The sequence below is a fragment of the Lynx canadensis genome, chromosome A2 (genome assembly GCF_007474595.2).
Source record: "Lynx canadensis isolate LIC74 chromosome A2, mLynCan4.pri.v2, whole genome shotgun sequence".
Taxonomy (NCBI): domain Eukaryota; kingdom Metazoa; phylum Chordata; class Mammalia; order Carnivora; family Felidae; genus Lynx; species Lynx canadensis.
Genome location: NC_044304.2, coordinates 131,526,443 through 131,536,874, shown reverse-complemented (window position 1 = coordinate 131,536,874; position 10,432 = coordinate 131,526,443). Strand labels below are relative to the sequence as shown.

Below are 10,432 nucleotides of genomic sequence, written 5' to 3'. Positions count from 1 at the left end.
TATAAAAAGAAAAAGAGAACTGAGGCAACATGATTTTCACCCCAACAATGCAGTTATAAGGGAAATACTGAGTTATTCAAGTAGAGATCTCTTTTATTTTAATTCAAAAGAGACACCTAAAATTATCTTAGTATATCTTTAAGAAAGTTCCACAAGTATGAAAGATATGGAATTAACAACTCCTAAAGGGAGCTGTTTTCCTTCACCATGCTTTCAAATCTAAAACATGATGAATTAGCAGATGTTAAGACTATATATACAATGATCAAAGAAACAATATAACATGATGTCTTTCTAATACTTGCAATGTGAAACACAAAACATAAAAAAAATCTGTATCAGCCATTTTAAAAGTACTTCTTATTGAAAATAGCAAATCAACTTTCTCCAGTTAAAACCTTGAACTTGAGATCAAACCAAATGGTCTGAAAAATAAAATATGTTTTAATATTCTATTAGATTTAAAAAAAATTTTTTAACGTTTATTCATTGAAAGACAGAGAGAGACAGAGCTTGAGTGGGAGAGGGGCAAAGGGAGAGGTAGACATAGAATCCAAAGCAAGCTCCAGGCTCTGAGCTGACAGCACAGAGCCGACCACAGAGCTCAAACTCACGGACCATGAGACCATAACCTGAGCCCAAATTGGACATTAACCGACTGAGCCACCCAAGCAACCCAATATTCTATTAGTTTTAAGTCAAAACAAAAAGTATCAGAAATAAGAAAAAAAAAAACTCTGTACTTTTAGGATTAAATGAACATTTTCAAATTTTGCACTGAATTAAAACTTAGATATAATATATTCAAAGGAGTTTAGATTTTTCATTTAAATTCATCCTGTTTGAATGCAGCCTTACTTCTCTGCATATCTTTTTTCTTCCCCGTGAATGAGTTGGTTGGAATGCCACATCCATTCTGATTAGCCAGCAGATAAGTAATATGAAAACTGATTTAAAGTCTCTACCACTAGAGATGTCAAAACAGATGTTACTTTCCTACCGGATGACAGCACTGGGCCTGAGATGTCAAACATAATTAAAAATTTTATTTTCAAATGTACTCCACAGTTTATACATACTAAAAGTATGTCTTACCTTTTGAACTTGTAGAGTGCTGTGCTCTGCAAAATGGGAGAGGCTTTATTTTAGTTTAGACTCCATTTGGGAGTGAAATCATTTCATCAATCGGTACCCAGAGGTTTCCTTCAGGATTTGGCATGAAAAGACTGGCATTTCATTAAAATGTGCTGACAACTGAAAGAGTGATTCTAGCAGGACTGATTTCTCTCACCCTCCTATCTATGACTATCAATGTTTGCTCCTAGATTATCCAAATCAGAGAATAAATTAAGGAGTCTTTCTTTTTTATGATGATATTGCTCATTTCATTCTTTGAAAGAGTAGAGGGTCAGAAGTTGCATGTTACTTAGTCATATTTATTTATTATTTACTAAGTTTCTCCCAAAGTCTTTCCCTTGGCAAAAGAAATAATAAAATGCCGGGGGCAGCGGGACGAGTCCCTTTGCCTTTTTTATGATATGCACTCAAAACAGATTAAAAGTTCAGAACTCACCATATACTTCAGAGAATATCATGTCCATAGAGGGAAAATACAGACTTCCAAAAGCACGGCTGCTCCAAAGAAGGTCCTTTGCTTCCACATCCCTGCATGTTATCTGAGGAGCCTTGACCTACCCACAACCATAGCCAAGTACCTTATATTCACCTTTGAAGTGTAAATGGTTATTCACGTGTTTATCTCCTCTACTACAGATTAAGTCTCCTGAGGGCAAGGAAAGTGTCATATTCATGTGGTTATCAACTACAGAGGATTCGAGATGCCATGTGTAGATGACTTTCAGTATATTTTTTGAATCAATTTAGTTGGAGAGTGAGAAACCCAACATGGAACATCTGCCTTCTAAAGACCAGAGCAGTGCAGCATTGTACATGAGTAGCAGATTGGGCACTCAGCTGCTTGATTTTGAATCGCAGCCCCACCATTTACTAGCTATGTGAGTTAGGCTCATCACTGAGCCTCTGTTTCTCCATATGTAGCATGGTTATTGTGAGGATTAAATGAGATGATACATATATCATCAGAACAGTGCCTGGCACATGGATAAGCACTCAATAAATATGAACTACCACTATCACCTTCCTTTAAGGTGTCAGTGATGTGATAACTTATTGAAAGACTCATTGCTGGGGGCGCCTGGGTGGCGCAGTCGGTTAAGCGTCTGACTTCAGCCAGGTCATGATCTCACGGTCCCTGAGTTTGAGCCCCGCGTCAGGCTCTGGGCTGATGGCTCAGAGCCTGGAGCCTGTTTCTGATTCTGTGTTTCCCTCTCTGTCTGCCCCTCCCCCGTTCATGCTCTGTCTCTCTCTGTCCCAAAAATAAATAAACGTTGAAAAAAAAAAATTAAAAAAAAAAAAAAAGACTCATTGCTGTAATGTTAGTGATTAGGAGTTAGTGACACCTGTGCCCCCTAAGTATATGCATAAATGCTTGTTAACTTCAACAGATCTCCAGGTAGTGGAATTTCAGGCAGTGATTACTGAGTTTGGGAATTTGGAGTTACCCGCTGAAAATCTGAGTGATGCAGAAACTTTCATCATTCTGGATTATAGAGATTTGCTACTGTTTGTAAGGGGTTCAGGCAAATTTTCTTCTAGTTGCTTCTCAAAAACTGACCTCAGAAATGTTCATTTGATACTAGCTCCTGTAGAACCCTTGTTCCTTCTTTAGACATGCATACTGATGTTTCCTCTAACCCTAATTATTACCAGAGGATTTAGGGTGTTTCTTAGTAGTAAACCAGATTCCAACTAGTCTTTTTCCTGATTTTACAGAAATTACTTCTTGGAGTCCACTGTTATATATGTGTCCTGCTGGTTTCTGATGCTCCTTAGTCTATTAACGGAGTTTTCTTCTATTCTTAGGTTACTAAGAGTTTTTATTAGAAGTAGACCTTGAATATTATCAAGTGCTATTTTGGATGGCTATCAAACTAATTATTCCTTCACCTCTTATTAGAGTGTATTGCAGTAGTAGACTTCCTAATATTGAGCCACACGTGCATTAATAGCATGAAGGGTCTTGGTAATGGTGTATATTCCAATATACTACTGTGTTCTATTCGATAACACCTTAAGATTTTTCACATTAATATTCCCAAGTGAAATTAGAACCAGGCCTAGTTTTCTTTTTTTGGATTATCATAGTCAAATAAATATAAGTACCAATATTATGATGATTTTTAAAAACACATCAGAAGGTTTTCTTCTTCCACAATACTTGCAAAAGATTAATTATCAGTTATCTCTTCTTTGAAGATTCAAAATAAATCACCTATAAAATCATCTCAGTCTGTTATTTCTAAGGTATAGTTTTAGAAAATGTTCTCAACTGTCTATGATTATTTATATATTTGTCACTTCTTTCTTTTCTTGAACCAATCTTGGTATTTTTATTTTTCCTTATCTTTGTATATTTTATTAACATTTTCAGTTATTATTATACAATTGAAAATTTTATTTTATAAATCTTATCATTTCCTCTTTATCTATAGTTATTTTTCCTTCCTCAGTTTCTACATATGTACATTTGTGGTGTTTTTTTTGGTTGTTGTTTAACTCTAAAGGTAATTAATCTGGTGAACTGTTCATTTGTCATATTCCATTTTTTTAAACCAGATCTGTGCCTAGTGTATTAATATTAATTTTATCAACTTACCTTTTTCTACCTAATAAAAAAATCTACTTCTCTTTTTACTTAATATTTTATCCTACTTTCCTCAGTTTTAATTCATTGATTTCTGCATTTATCCTTGACTTTTTCCTACTGCTTTCCTTAGATTTATTTTGCCCTTGGGGCACCTGGGTGGTTCAGTTGGTTAGGCATCCAACTTTGGCTCAGATCATGATCTCATGGTTCGAGAGTTCAAGCCCCGCTTTGGGCTCTGTGCTAGTGCTTGGAACTTGAAGCCTGGAGCCTGCTTCATATTCTGTGTCTCCCTCTCTCTCTGGCACTCCCCCACTCATTCTCTCTCTTTCTCTCTCTCTCTCAAAAATAAACATTAAAAAATTTAAAAAAGATTTATTTTGTTCATTTTTAACTTCTAAAATTGGATGCTTAATTCATTGTTTTCACTCATTTTTTATATATTGAAGATGTCAAAAGTTATAAATACTTCAAGTATAACTTTGTAGAAATCTCATATGTTATGATAAATAGTGCTCTTATCATTAATTTCTAGATATCATAATTTACATTTATTTTACTTACAAGTTGTTTAAGAAGTTTTTAAAAATTTATATTTATTTAGTTTTCTAAATGTCTGATATATTTATTTTTGTAAATGTTATTTCCTTTTTCAATATTTAAAAATTTTTTCACTGTTTATTCCTTTTTTGGTCATGGACTTTTCTTTTTATTATGGACTTCTAATTTTTATTACACTGTGATCAAAAGACATCACTGCATTCCTTCCACTCTAAAGTTTTCTTTGCGACCTAATGTATGGTCATTTTTGTAAATGTTTCATAGCCCATAAAATAGCTGGTTTCTGGGGTTTTTTTTTAAGTTTATTTAGATTCTGAGAGAGACAGAGAGAGAACAGGAAGGAATAGAGAAGGAGAGAGAGACAGAGAGTGAGAGAGAGAATGAATCCCAAGGAGGCTCCACAGACAGCATGGAGCCAATACAGGTCTCAATCCCACCAATAGTGAGATCATGACTTGGGTCAAAACTAAGAGTCAGAGGGGCGCCTGGGTGGCGCAGTCGGTTAAGCCTCCGACTTCAGCCAGGTCACGATCTCGCGGTCCGTGAGTTTGAGCCCCGCGTCAGGCTCTGGGCTGATGGCTCAGAGCCTGGAGCCTGTTTCCGATTCTGTGTCTCCCTCTCTCTCTGCCCCTCGCCCGTTCATGCTCTGTCTCTCTCTGTCCCAAAAATAAATAAACGTTGAAAAAAAAAATTTTTTTTTAAAAACTAAGAGTCAGATATAACCTACTGAGACATCCAGGTTCCCCAAAACTAGTTGGTTTCTGTCTGAAAGGCACTAAATATGGAATATTCTATTAATTAGTATATTTATAACTGTTCAAGTCATTGTCTACTTTTTAAATCTTCTTGCTCTGTGGGCTTACATTACTGATGTAATACAGCTCTCTACAAACAAGAATGCAATTGTTATCATTATTTAAACAAAAGCTATATAAGATAAAGAGACTAACTATATGCTAACAAAATGGTGAGAAGAACAAAAATAGACATTTGCTAATTCTTCATCTTTTACATGAGGGCGATCAATATATGCCATTTCATTTCTCAAGCTGTAATATAAGAATATTTAAATTAATGGAGATAATTACTAATAGACCTAAAAATATGCTGCAGTATATATTGTCAAGTTACTGAGATATGATGAAGGACTTGGGAGGAGGCATAAAGGAAAGAGATATCATATATCAACAGAAAGGAAACAAAACACAGCAAGAAAACCAAAAATAGGATCATACATAAATAAACACTGATACAAGAGAATTAAGTCCAAATATGTATCATAGAAGTTAAGAGAGATAAAAACCATGTTCTAAAATAAATTGACTCCTAAATTGAAAGAGGTAAAAGAAATAAGTTCCAATCACATACTGTATCCAAGATGATATAAAACAATGTAATCTATAGCTTTAGTATAAAAGGGTAGGCAAAGGAAAATGAGATTTACACAAATAAAAACAGAACAAATACAGCAATATCAATGTTGGGCAAAATAAACACAATACACAGAACATTAAACAAAACAGAGTTATTCTTTTTTTGATGAAGTTTTCCTTGTTCAGGTAAGTTACTTAGAAAGAACACACAGATGATATATTTTAGGATCCCTTGCATATTTAAGTTTATTTTTAGGTTGCCTTCATACATAAATGAAAACATAGCTGATATGAAATATTGGGGTCACATAGCTTACCCACAGGACTCTTTGTGTATTGCTTGGTTGACTCTTGGTATCTAATGCTCCCAAGAAAATACTGAAGCCACCTTGATTTTTTTTTTCCTAATACTTTTGACTGACATTTATCTTCTGCTTGGATACTGCATCTTTATGGCATAATTTTGTTGTTGATTTATATTATATGCCTGGCATACATTACTGCCATTAATTCTTAGAACAACTCTGTAATATTTGAGGTTTATTGAAATCCACTGAAAGTGATCAGTTCCAATGTTAGTGATGGGAAGGCAGACTTTATAGTATTTTAATAAATACCCCTGAACTGTTGTAACTCTAAGGCACTCTCTTAGACAAATTCCAAGAAATTTGTTAAAACTCTGCTGCTAATTTATAAAGATCTTCTTGACATTGCATTTTATCAGAGTTCATAATATCAAGCTTATATGAATATATCAAGATAAGACTTAAGACATATCATCCCAAAAGCAAGTTCTTATCTACCAATCAATTCTTCTAGAAGATTATAGTCACTCCTTTTAAATATTATGATGTATCCAAACATACAGAAAATTACAGTATAGCAAATACCAATGTAACTGCAATCCAGGATCAACAATATGCTAAAAAAATTTACTATGTTTGCTTTAGGTCTTTTTTAAATTATTATTAATAAACTAATCATTCCAGACTTTAAGTCCCCTTAATACATCTCCAAGGTCTCATTCTGCTACCTCTCTTCTCAGAGACAACCACCAACCAGCTCATCTGGGATTCTACATTTTATTACATATGTTTATATGTATACTAAGTTTGCACTGTCTGATTTTCATTAATATGTATTGTCTTGTTCTATACTTTGTATATACAACATTTTGTTTTTAAAATCTATCACTTTTGAAACATTTTAACATAATAGAAAACATTAATCTTTCAGTACTTGAAAAGAATGTGGCTTCTCTATTTGTTATAGTCAGGAACTATATGTATCAGGTCTCACACATATCTCATATCTATTAGATAAAACGTGGTAACTGAACTGTTCAAACCTGTATCCTTGAAAACATTTTGTCTATTTATTAGTTACTAAAAAAGGCATATGCATATTTCCTGCTGTAACTATAGGTTAGTCAAATTTTCATTACAACTATGTCCATTTTTGCTTTAAATATTATTTCTACAAAATTTTTTTCTTGTGATAAGAACTTTTAAGACCTACCCTCTTAGCAACTTTCAAATATAGAATACAGTATTGTAAATTATAGTCACCTTGCTGTATATTACATCCCCAGGACTTATTTATCTAATGATTAGAAGTGTGTACCTTTTGATCACCTTCACTCTTTATTTAATATTTAAATATGCTTTAAATGTTTTGAGGTAATGTTATAAAAGTTTTAATTTTATTGCTTCTTGGTGGAATATTCCTTTTATATCTATATTGCATCCCTTTTCATTCCTATTAAATGCTTTGCATGTTAAATATTTTTTGTTTATTAATCAATAAGCATTTACTTGACTAATATTTTATGGTACATTTTTCCAGAAATATATTTTACCTTTCTGGGTCACGATACAATGTTTTGTAAATGAAATATATCTACATAGTGTTTTTTGACTAATATGAGTCTCTTTTACATATGTGGATTTACTATGTTTATTTTTAGAATGACTCAGATTGCTAGGGCACCTCCCAGTCTGTGAGTAGTTTTTCTAGCCTCTATTTCAAGGACTAGACAACATTTGATGGTTCTAAGCTTTATGTAGAAAGCTCCCTACAAGGCACAGGCTTAGATTTCATCTCTGATTTGAGTCTAGATCTTGGAACCTTAGCAGCAGTAACACATGTCCAGTTCTAAAACCATTCAGCTTCAGCCTCCCTCACTTGGCAACTATGGCTTTACAATATTTCATTATTTCTAGTTCTTAGGGCCTTTCCACGTACTTTCAAGAATTGACATGTATTTTTGAAAGTTTATTGTTAAATTTATCAACATGTGTTTCAGATAGGAGTATGATTTTCTACATCAGTTTAACATACCGTATTGACCAGAAATCTTATATACTATTCCTTGTCTTTGAAATTCAGTAACTTCCCTAAATCTTATCTTAATGTGGTTATCCTCTGTTAGTTTTTCCTAAAACATAATTAGCCTTACTGATTTGCTTTAATTTAGTAAATACTGAACTATGAATTTGAATGTTGATTCTATTACCACTAGCTCCATTCTCTACTTAAGTATTTCATTTGCTACATGCTCTATTTGTGTTTGTTTGTTTTCTAATTTTCATATGTATCATCTTCTTTCAGGTGACAACCACTTCTTTATCAATGGTAATTCTTTTCACCCTGTCCTGTTCTTTATCAATGGTAATTCTTTTCACCCTGTAACCTTGAGTTGTGTTTCTGCTGTGTCAATGTTACCTCTAAGACTGGAGTAAACAATTATCATGTAAATGTACTTAAGTATTCAATTGTTCAGAGGTCAATTCTCCCCCAAATTTATCAATGAAATCCCAGTCTGCCTCACAAAACCAGTGTGCATTGAAGATGGCAGCCAAAGTGGGAAGGTTTCTCCAGGGCTTGGATTACCCAACATGTGAGTGCTATTCCTTGGGGGCATCTATGCCTCTGCAGCCTTAGACCTGCTGTTTCCTGAAAAACATGCTTGACAAATGTGTTATGATTTGGTTCTGGTCAAGTAAAGTTCGCTCTTGGCACCAGTTCCTCATACTATGCCCTTGCCAGCACATAGCACACACCCTATTTAAAGGGTATTGCAGTTGTAAACAGAGAGTTCCAAGACCTAAGGCTTGATGACTTTAAGGGGAAATATTGGCGCTATTCTTCTATCCTTCGGATTTCACTTTTGTTTGTCCTACAGAAATTGATGCTGTTAGTGACAAAGCCAACGAATTTCATGATATAAACTGTGAAGTTGCTGCAGTTTCAAGATTCCCACTTCACCTATCTTGCCTGGATAAACACACCAAGGAAGAATGGCAGTTTGAGCAACATGAACATCACACTCTTGTCAGATTTGACTAAACAGATTTCCTGAGACTACAGTGTACTGTTAGAAGTCCCTGATGTTGCTTTAAGACATCTATCTCTTCATAACTGACCCCAGTAAAGTCGTCAAGTATCTGAGCATCAGTGATTTCTCAGTGGGCCAAAATGCAGAGGAGACCCTCCACTTGGTAAAGCCATTTCAGTTTGTGGAAACCCAATGAAGAAGTCTGCCCTGAAAACTAAACACTGGATTCTCCTACAATCAAGCCAAACCCAATTGCCTCCAAAGAATACTTTGAGAAAGTAAATCAGTAATCATCTCATGCATACCTGTAGCTTCTCACATCAGAAAAGAACCACAGTTGGAACTCACTTTTAGCATTTGAAAGATGGTTATTTATAGAAGACAGAAAGCAATTATGCTTGTGCTCATAAATAATATGCTAAATGTTTTGTTTTTGTAACATTGGCTAAGGCTTTTAAATGTACTCATATACATCAAGAGTCTTTTCTTAGTAACTTCTGGAGGGCTAGCTAGTTTATGGAATGCTAGTTTACCCATTTCTTGGATTGTATCTTTAATGGGAAGAGGAAACACTCTTCTTTATTAGTCTAACTTAAACTTTTATGTACACCAGAGTAGTACAACAACCATCAAAAGCTTCTGATCAAGGGTCCTGAAATTTTCTTCTTGAATTTCTTTGTACCGAACTGAATTTTCTTTTAAGATAACAAAGATCATAGTTTTAAGGTGTTAACATCAGCAGTCTAATTTAACTCTTACAATGGATGTACACGTACTTGAAACAAATGTGAATCATGTTTTTCTAAAAAAACAGGGTGATAAAGTGACTTAAGTGATCATGCATGTTTCTCATCCCTGAGATTAATATAGCTATTTTACTTGTTAATTGTCTTAGGGTCTACATACAATTCTAGATATTGATTGGATGTAATCATAAAAAATATGTATTGAATCCAGGAATTGTATTTTGAAATCATTGTAATTATTTTCTTTTCTGAAGTGCTCGATGTAAAGTACATAATAAACATATTTTAAAAGAAAAAAAGATTCAACGAAATCCCAATAAAATTCCTAGTATACTTTTTTATGGAACTTGAAAAGCTGATTCTGAAAATCACATGGTAATATAAGGGATCTAGAGAATCTAAGAAAATTTTGAAGAAGAACAAAGTTAGAGGACTTACAGCATCACATTTAAGATTGACTATAAAGCTACAGTAAATAGGACAGTTTGGTATTGATGCAAAAAAATATATACAGATCAAGGAAAAAGAGAGATAAAAATACCACATAATACGATCAATAACACATAATATGATCAATTCCTTTTGACCAATACAATTCAGTGGTTGGGGGGTGGCTTTTTCAATAAATTATTCTGAAACAACTACATATCTGAGAGAACCTTTATACTTAATCTAATGTTATATACAAAAG

The 10,432-nt window shown here is 33.8% G+C and overlaps 1 pseudogene; it reads left to right on the top strand.

The window, feature by feature from the left end:
- The first annotated feature begins 8,508 nt into the window (after positions 1-8,508).
- Positions 8,509-9,285, top strand: LOC115509099 (annotated as a pseudogene).
- The last annotated feature ends 1,147 nt before the right edge of the window (positions 9,286-10,432 follow it).